The sequence below is a fragment of the Amblyomma americanum genome, chromosome 1 (assembly GCF_052857255.1).
Source record: "Amblyomma americanum isolate KBUSLIRL-KWMA chromosome 1, ASM5285725v1, whole genome shotgun sequence".
Taxonomy (NCBI): Eukaryota; Metazoa; Arthropoda; class Arachnida; order Ixodida; family Ixodidae; genus Amblyomma; species Amblyomma americanum.
Window position 1 is genome coordinate 18258959 of NC_135497.1, and position 9652 is coordinate 18268610.

The following is a 9652-nucleotide window of genomic DNA, read 5'->3' on the forward strand; positions in this document are numbered from 1 at the left end:
CCCTCCGCGGCGGCTGCGTTTTTATGGAATCAAATCGCTAAGGCGTCCGTGTGCTGTGCGATGTCAGTGCACGATAAAGATCCCCAGGTGGTCAAAATTATTCCGGAGCCCTCCACTACGGCACCTCCTTCTTCCTTTCTTCTCTCACTCCCTCCTGTATCCCTTACGGCGCGGTTCATGTGTCCAACGATATATGAGACAGATACAGCGCTATCTCCTTTCCCCAAAAACCAATTATTATTATTATTAACTGAGGCTTGTGGCTAGTGCTGCGCGGCGCGGGTGAGAAGGGAAGCGCTGCTATGAGCTCGTAGAGGAAGACTACAGAAGCAGACAAACAAAACAATCTCAAAGATGATGTTATTTTACATTTTGAGCGTGAAACAGATTTGTTAAAACTAACAATTTGGTGCAAAATGCAATGCAGTTGCAATGATGACATTGCTGGAACTGCACAGTCATGATGTGAATACAGCGTGGAGGTATACTAGCTGTTTTACCAGTATAGTTTTTTGCGCTGAATGCGAAGACTTGCGGGGTTTATATGCTCACTAGTCGGTTCACTCTCTGCAGTAAGATCCGTGAGCCGCACGAATATGGTTTATAAGATGTATAAAACAGTTTAACTTTACCGGGTACTCGGCTCAGTAACCACGGATGGAAACAACTCTTATTTATCAAAAAAAAAAGAAAATTGCTGATGGCCTAGCTCTGTTAGGCCATGTTATACGCAGCGAAAGCGCGGAAACAACTCTTATTATACAAAAAAAAAAGAAAATTGCTGATGGCCTAGCTCGGTTAGGCCATATATACACCTTTTCATATTCCCCCCTCTGCGCGGCGCCATGTTAGCATCTTGTCGCCGCCTAACGTCAGAAAGAAGAATGAGCGTCATTTCAAGCCGTGACAACAAATTTACTCCTGCTGCCGTGCCTTGCTTCGCTTGTGCAACCAAACTTCCTGTGACCACTCAGCATCCCTGATTTTTGCCGTCTGTTTTTGTTGCTGTGTTGTCCACTTCCTTTGCCCTGCGCGGAGGAACAAATAGCAACTAGGTGATCTCTAATAACGCGATCGTGATGGGCACCGAGAACGGAGCCCGCGGTGCCTGCGCTTCGTCGACTTCGTCGAGTTCGTCGCGACATGTGCTGATCAGTGGTGAGTGTTTTTACTGCGTACTCATTCCTTTGTGGGCGGCAGTGTTTGTGTGCAGCCACGCTTCATCAAGTTGCGAAGCTGCGCATGTTCCGGAGCAACTTTATACCCATTGTGCGCATTCAGTAACGTTCGAAAATATTCCTGTGTCGTCTCCTTCAAGTTGGTGGTTGCAGGTTCATCATGTATTAATAATGCGCATAACGGCGACACATTGATAGCTGTTGTTTAGTGTAGCCACTCTTCCGTTTGCGGAAGTGAACGTGCTGGCAGACATTCTGTGGGCACAACTAACCAGGTAATCAGTGAATAGTTGCGCTCTTGGATGATGTGTCTTAAAAGTAACATAGTATTAGTCGCCAAGGAGGGGACTCGCTAACGATCTTAGGGAGGCTAAGTGTTTGGGGTGAGGCTTTATTTTTTTTAAGGGGTTTAACGTTCCAATGGGACATCGGCTATGAGGGATACCATAGTGGAAGGTTTCAGATAATTTCGATCACCTGGGGCTCTTTAACATGCGCTGACATCACGCAGCACCTTGCGTCTGGCCCCCATGGAAACGTGGCCGCTGCGTCCGGTATCGAACCCGTGTCCTCGTGATTAGCAGTCAAGCGTCCTAACCAGTGAGCCCCCGCGCAGGGTAATGCCGATTCAAGACACCGAGAAGAATGACACCCGCTTTCGCATCACCTGTGAACGCCACGGCGGCAAGAAAGCGCACGCTCTTGCTTGCACTTATTCTTGCTAGTGGTGGTATGCCGAGCGTAATTTAATGGACGCATACTCTTGAGTAAAAAAACGCAATCGTCGCTGTCACACCCGTGCGTTCATGTCAGCGAAATAAGAGCTTGATTACATGTACTCGCGTGTTTTGCGTGCCGTACGGCTGGAGAAGCGAAAGTGGGTGCGTGGTGTTATTGCTTCGTCTGACTGAAAAGCTTTCCTTGAAAAATGGCTTTGAATGGAAGTTTCTTCGCCGCAAAGTTTTCTAGTAGCTAGTAATGGCTGCAGCGAGAATGCTTTGTTTCCTGGTACATTGCTTCATTTAACTGCATAGTGGGATAAAGTGTAAGGTACTGCACTGGCATTTAACCACTAATAATGTCTAGGAGGCAATGTAGGCTAGCTGCATGCATTTTTTTTATTCATTAAGTGTGCCATAATGCATAGTGAGAAATTTGCAGTGGTTATGTAGAAAAGAATGTCTGCCCACAACATGTGCATAACTTAGAGATGATGGTCTTATAATGTTTGATATAGATTATGATTACAATGCTTTGTTGAAATTGTCTCCTTGAGACAGCTGATTTGCATTGCTTAGTAAAAAGCAGTTTTTTGAATTCAACATCTAAAAACTATATTATGGAAGAGTAATGCACCTATAGTTATGTGCTCTTTTCATTTGCAGAAATCATGACGTACACCCACCCAGATGACATCAAAGACTGGTCAGAAGACATGCGCGACTGGCCAGAGATAAGGGGACCGGACATTGTGTTCTACTTAGTGCAGACAAAAGCCTGTGACCTGCTTGAAGTAAGAGCATACAAATAATTAGTCATATAATTACTTGCAGTCAGGGTGGGTGGGGAAAGTACTTGCACACAGAGTGAGTGATGACATTGTTATGCTAAAATCTGAAGTGACGCCCTCACAGGCTGTAAGTAGCAGGCCAAATTAAGTGTGGCTGTCAGCAAAGAGCACAGGTGAAGTTCTGCGTGCTGGTTGCTCCTGCATGGCTGGACAGGCAAGAGTGTGCAGCCATGTGGGAGCGGTACCGTGGAAGGTGGACTGTGAAGTTTCTCGTGGCTTCACTGGAAGGGTCTGCACAGACGCTGCCGCAAAATGGAATAGAGGAACAAAACGCAACGTTGAGCCCAGCAGACTTGACCACATAGACTTCAAGTCGAAGCAAAAAACAGTCGACCCTGAAGTTCAGGCTAAGACTGTGCATTTTAAAGTGCCACTCTCAGAAGAGGAATTGAAGAAAATGCATGAGGAGTCAGGATATTCCGAGCTCTTCAATAGTCCAGGTATCATCCATTTTGTTAATGTGCTCAGCTGTTTTCAACTTCTGTCTTTACTTGGCTGCGTGCTGAGTAAATGGCAGATGTTAAATATTCCCATGCATGGTTTTGTGCAAAGCCAAATGCACGTTTGGTTCCAGATTCCCCTCACGTGTTTTGTAGGACAGTTTTCCCTGTTACTTGAAAATGGTTTTAGTTCTTGGCAGGCTGAAAAACCTAACTTGCTATCGCTAGCATGTCAGCCTTATTACATATTTAGAGCACAGAAAAAGTTTAACCTCTTGTTGTAGACTATATGGATAGAGGTTACAGAGGCATATTCGTTTCAATGTGGTGTGCTCTTTCATTCCACTTCCAGGCACACAGCTTTATGCAACGGTCAGTGCAGCACCACGGCAGCCCAGCAGACTTCGGCAAGAGGCTGCAGCACATGACAGCCATGAAGCCACAAGCGGTTCACCAGCCAGCTGCCTTCGATGCTGTGTGCCTTCTATAACAAGTTTATAAACTTATCGCCAAAGGCAGCAGCAGCTTTGGAGAAAGAAACAAGGAGCCAAAATTCGCCACTTTGGCTAATGGCGCGGTGCCTTAGATTGACAGCATCTTGTATAAGAAAAGTGCCAAGAAAAGCAGAACACCAGGTCACGAAGCAGTGATTGCTATAATCAGTCCCACGTTTTCTGGCAATGAAGCTACGAAGTATGGCCAGAAATATGAAACAGTAGCTCGTGCACAATTTGAAAAAAAAACAGGGCATAGTGTGGCACGGTGCGGCACAATATTATGTCCGGATATGCCCTGGCTCTCTGCGTCTCCCTATGGTCTCCTTGAGGCAGCTCCCGCTGTTCTAGAAATAAAGTGTCCACATGTGATGAACTGTGTGGACCTTGTGCGTTCTGGAAGGCACGACGTTAAGGAGGTTGATGTGAAGGTACATGCTGTCCGAAAATGGGCCGAACAGTTACTATGCCCAAGTTCAGCTGCAGATGCTGTGCACAGGTCGTGAACTCTGTTATTTTTACATGTGGAGTATAGAAGCTGAAATTGTTATTGAAGTGCTTTTTGCACCTATGTTCGTGAACTCAAACTTGCCACGACTCCAACAATTTTACTTCCGTGACCTCCTGCCATAATTGGAAAGGTGCCATGCGTCTGGACGGCTCATTATCTCCACAGAGTACTCAAGGTTCTGTGAACTCAGAGTTTGAAAAGGGAGTGCTCCTGGAATAAAAATTCTTGGGCTGCGTATTATCCAGTACTTCATTTAAAGTGCGAGATACTGTGTCTGAAGTGGCTTGCACAATAGGCAACCCTGTAATTCATGAATTCATTGCCGGTCCAAGACAGGCATTCAACAAGTTATGGCCTATAATTGTTGCTCTGTGTGATCTATAGAGCATGCGACCTGCTCAGTGCAAAACCATTGTTATAATTAGGGGAGCAGAAAGTCGGGCTAGTCGGTTGATATGCATACTGAAGAAGTTGGCGCGGAAAAAACAAGGACAAGCGAGACCTTCAGGTGTGAGTAGCGCTCGTCTTTGTCTCGCTTGTCCTCATTTCATCGCGCCAACTTGTTCAGTATGCATTGTTATAATCCATATCTCCATGGCCAATGCACTGTTACGTGTAATGATGTCTACAGTTTCCACTTGTTTTGTGTGTACATTGCTTAATGACCACTGTGCTATTTGGGAAATATTTGCAAATAAAATAAGTGCATATTGCATTGCTGGCACAATGTAATTACAGAGCGAACAAACTCATTTTAACGAGTGGGTACCATAAGAAGGCCTTTTAATTGCAAATGCACCTATTTAGTTCCACATTTATTGTGCATTCATAAACTGGAAAACTGTGTATGTGAAACACCTGAAGTGCAAATACCTTGAAGTCCAGTCAGCTGTGAGAAGTGTTGACATTGACTGCAAGCAATACCAGTCTATAAAATGCTGATGCGAAGTAAAGCCACATGCATGTGTGCAGTGTCCCCACATCTGCTTTGCCAGTTCTTTGCTTCATATGCACATTGAGGATTAGAATGACCTCTTTTTTAAGGCATTAGTGATAAGTTTTGAGCACGTGTAAGGACTTGTTTTTAAATGCCAGCCACGCCATTGCTTTAGAATGAGGTCCTTTCCAAGTTTTAGCTTGGAAGGCAACATGGCTCCAGTCATATGGCACGACTACTTTATTTTGTTCACTTTCCACAGTAGGGAGGCTGACCAAGCGTACTCTTGTACTTGGCACAAATTTACTCAGTTGTGGCTTCTCTCCTGGTAGCGATTAAAGGGCCTTTGAGATTGCAAAGCCCTGCACAAACAAGAACCATTGGACTTATCGTCTTCTTGGACTTGATGGGCAGGGCCTGCTTAAATATTCTGTAGGTTTTAATCCTGTTTATTGCGCGCTCCACGTGAATACGCACGGAAGCTATCCGTCTCGTCCTGGTGACATCCTCTTCACTGAGTTGAGATTTCCCTGCAAAATTACATATCCATGAGGCAATCCAGTCATTCATTATCGCATGTTTACGCGATACCCTTACCTTTTGTGAAGGCAGGCACGTTTAGCTTCACTCCTTGGATTATCATGCTTGCTGTCAGGGTGAAGCCTTGTCAGCCACAACTTCATCTCCTGGGCCGAGATGGTCCCCCAGCTTGCAGTCTTGTGTGATATATTTGTTCGATGCACGTCCTCCATAAGCTGGAGACACATACACTATGTAGCCATTTGGTACTATGGCAATAAGACACTTCACAGTGTTGTGCGCCTTGTAGCTACTGTAGGCTTGAGCACTTGGCATCAGTTTTTTTGGCCGCTGCAGGTTTATCTCGGAGCAGTCGACAATACATGTGGTTGTGTCGTATCCGTTGTCAATGAATGACTTGGGCATGCTGTTTCGTATGATTGATTGTGGTAGCCAGATTACGACTTTTTTCATAATGGTGCACAGCACCGACAGGACATGCCTGAAAATGTTGCAGACACTCCCTACAGATATTTGAAATATTCTAGCCAAGTGCCCGGCCAAGGCGCAGTCGCATGAGAGTGAACAGCAGCTGATCTTCATAGGGGAGCACAGTGAAGACCTTCCTCGATTCTACTTTCACTGTGGCGACCAAGTTTCGGAAGGGTCTTTTAGCCAGCCCCGTATAAAAGACACAGTCGTCTTCTCCTAACGTTGCTGCAGATAGCTGCTGCTTCTTTGACCATGTGCCAAGTCCAGGTTGGCAATAACTATGCTTATTGTTCTGGTCCTCCCACTGTGTTGAAGTAGTTTTCACTTCAACAGAATGTTCCTGTATTGAAAGAAAGTTGCAAGAGTTACTTGCGCACCAGATAACAAAACAAGGCACCAATACAGTGGTTAAAGTCTCGTGATTATCCAAAACTACACCTGCACATTTGTCACAAATAGTCCTGAAATACTTTCCATCTCCATATCACAAAGCCAGCTAGGCATAACTTCAAGCACGAAAGTCATCAGCCTGCCACGACTGCTGGAACCCTTTTACCTCCTTCCTGACTGGTGATAAGAAACTCATTGGCCATAAACAAATTTCTTCTTATTGCAAAAAAAAGCAACAGTAAGTGGCGAGGTTTGTATGTCGGTGCGGATGGTAAACCTAAGCAGAGCTGCATTCCCTGACTGCAGCTTGTGAGCTGCACATATTTTTGAAGTGGTGGCACACCTGTCAACTTTTGAGTTTTTTCTGAGCCCTGAGTAACACCTTAGAGGATGAATCAGAGCAGTACACATTTTAAATGCATTCCAGTAAAAAAATGGCTTCTGCATTTCAAGAAACTAGCGCCTTGAATTCTTCAGCTGCGCAGCAGCTATTTGTGGCACACATGGACTTCTATCAGCATGAACGTTTTGCTTTCGCGGTGGACCCAACCCGCAGCAACCATAAAAATTTGACAATAGAACATTCCTTAAGTTTCCCTACGCGTTCCAAAGGTTCTCTTCACAAAATTGGTGGCAAACTTGTTTCTGCTGATGTGTAAACAACTGTGGCACACATTGGGGACTGGCATTTAACATCATCATAACATGATAGAGGATTGCGGAAAAAGTGCTCACTGAAAAGCCTATGATATGATCTCCAGCGATACTTTTAGTCATATGAGTTTCAAAAATCATTGCCTCCACATCACGCCACATTTAGCGCACTGAAAGGTCATCTCCGTGAACAAAGGTCATCCTGATTTTATTTCTTACTATTTAAACTGCTTGGCCCAAATATCACTTGGCAACCACCCTTTCATAGGTTTACATTTTGGATTATTTTCTTCTCTTGTATATGAATTTTAATTATGAACTGAAACTCTTAATCTCTCAATTTCTTTGTGAGCACACTGCAGCTGTCATGGTGAGTTGCCAGTGCCTTACATGAGACTTCACTGCTGTGTGTTGTTAGTGCGGATACACTTCGACATGCTCAGCTTTCTAGCACCGGCGAAACGTACTGGTGCTGGCAACCTGTATTTTGTTAATGATACATATTTTTGCATGTCATAGCTTGTGCATTATGAATGCAACCATTTCCGATTAGCTTTGATGAAAACTTTGTGCCATGGACGGCACATATGAATGTTGCCACTTACCATGGCAGTTGCTGCTTCATCTGGAATCACCTCATCGGCCATTTCTGGTGCTGCCTGAATAATGAAAAAACAATGTGCATCGAGTATTGCTGGCAGTTTGATACTTGTCCTAGAGTGCATGCTTGTCATAATGCGGGCTGCCATCACTTTTATCATCAAGTCAAAGTACTGACTATTTCTCACAGGCTGAGGCATCAATCATCAGCATCTCAAAGAGACGCACTATTATTGGATTTCGGAGGGAGCCCGCTCTGGGTGCAACCATCTGCCCTTAGCCGTGACATTAACACTCAAAGAATCGCACACAGCTGGAGGCAGGCGGGCACTTACCACGGCAGGTGTCGCTTCATCTTCCGTCATCTCCTCAGCCGTTTCAGCAGCTGCCCGCTTTATGTAAAAATATTGTGCATTCAGTGTCAGCAGTAGCGTGATGTACAGTATCACCCAGTATGCTTTCTGATATGCATGATGGTCTTGGAGCTTTTCTCCCAAACATTTGAAAACCGGTATACGAAGAGAACTTATCTGCCTAGCCTCAAATTTTAACATTTTAAGCCGTGACCTTACAAGTGTTGTCTACTAAACATACAAAAGCACGCAAAAAATGTCTACTACATTCAAGTCAGTGCGAAAGCACCCTTTTTTTTCCTTGTGGGAGATTACGAAGAGTGGGCAGTGTCGCGGGACGGAGAGCTCACGGAGGACGAACAGACAACGAACAATTTTGCTCGGGATTTGTACCCATCGGATTAGGGCTTACGCACTAAAAGTCCTTTTTACCTCCATATCAGAGTGCTTCAACATAAATTGAAGCAGAGTGCTTCGACATAAATTGAAGGCTTAATATGTCACGGCATGTGCATTCCGAGTGCTGCCAACTAAAACGACAGATTGCAGATGATAGGAGTGCACTTGCCATAGTAAGTATTACTTGGTCTGGAATTGCCTCCTCGTCCATGTCGGGCACTACTTGCGTCGAAGAAAAATGCGTGTCAGTTGTTGATCATAGTACTAAGCACATTCGCTTGTTAGAACTTATGTAGAACTTAGTGCTAACGCAGGCCCCTATGAAAGCACTTACCACAGCAGTTGCCACTTCATCTGATTTCGGCTCCTCGACCATGTCATCAGCTGCCTGTATCAATTGATATTAAAGCACAGTTACCAATGTGTGGTTTTAATTTATTTATAAAATAAAAAATGTGTTGCAGCATGCATATTTATCACCGCTAGCTTCCATTATGCAAGTCAAATCCATTTTCAAGTCCTGAATTCAACCATAGACCAAATGCAAGCCACTTTTTTAGTGTTTCACTTCACATTGACTACTTTTTATCTAATATGCACTAAGACAGGTTACAGATGGGTATTAGCAGTTTAATGCATCATAGTGTCGGGACCCAATGCCTGATCAGCGCCAGCAGAAGAAAGTTGCAGCACTTGAGATATTTATAACTATTTTATTGGTAAGAGCATCGCGTAGTGATGACCAGTGGCCTTTTGGTCAGAATTATGCTCATAATGTTGCTATCTAGCACCAGCTCAACCATTTATGCAGTTCTGTGGTGAAACTGGTTTTTACACCTAACTTAGATGTCAAAGCACAGTCAGTCAGGCAACCCACATTTTACTCTAGATGCGTTTAAAGCTGGAACTTGTCCACCGAAGGCACTGTTTGGTGGATGAACAGGGCCGAATAAAATACCTATACACTAAGGTGTGCAAGTTACATGCATACATACAAGGCAGCAAAAATAAAAATTAAAGGGCATTCATCTAATGCTGTGTGTGCACTTATCCAGAAACACCTCTGCCTATGAGGCAGTGGCATATTGGTATGTGGTGCGATGATGCATAAACTC

The 9652-nt window shown here is 44.4% G+C and overlaps 1 protein-coding gene and 1 pseudogene across 1 annotated transcript in view; both read left to right on the top strand.

Moving 5' to 3' along the window:
• Window positions 1-9652, top strand: part of LOC144131005 (uncharacterized) — a 303799-nt gene that overhangs the window by 61204 nt on the left and 232943 nt on the right. The window lies entirely within an intron of this gene.
• LOC144119145 (uncharacterized) lies at window positions 1080-3678 on the top strand (annotated as a pseudogene).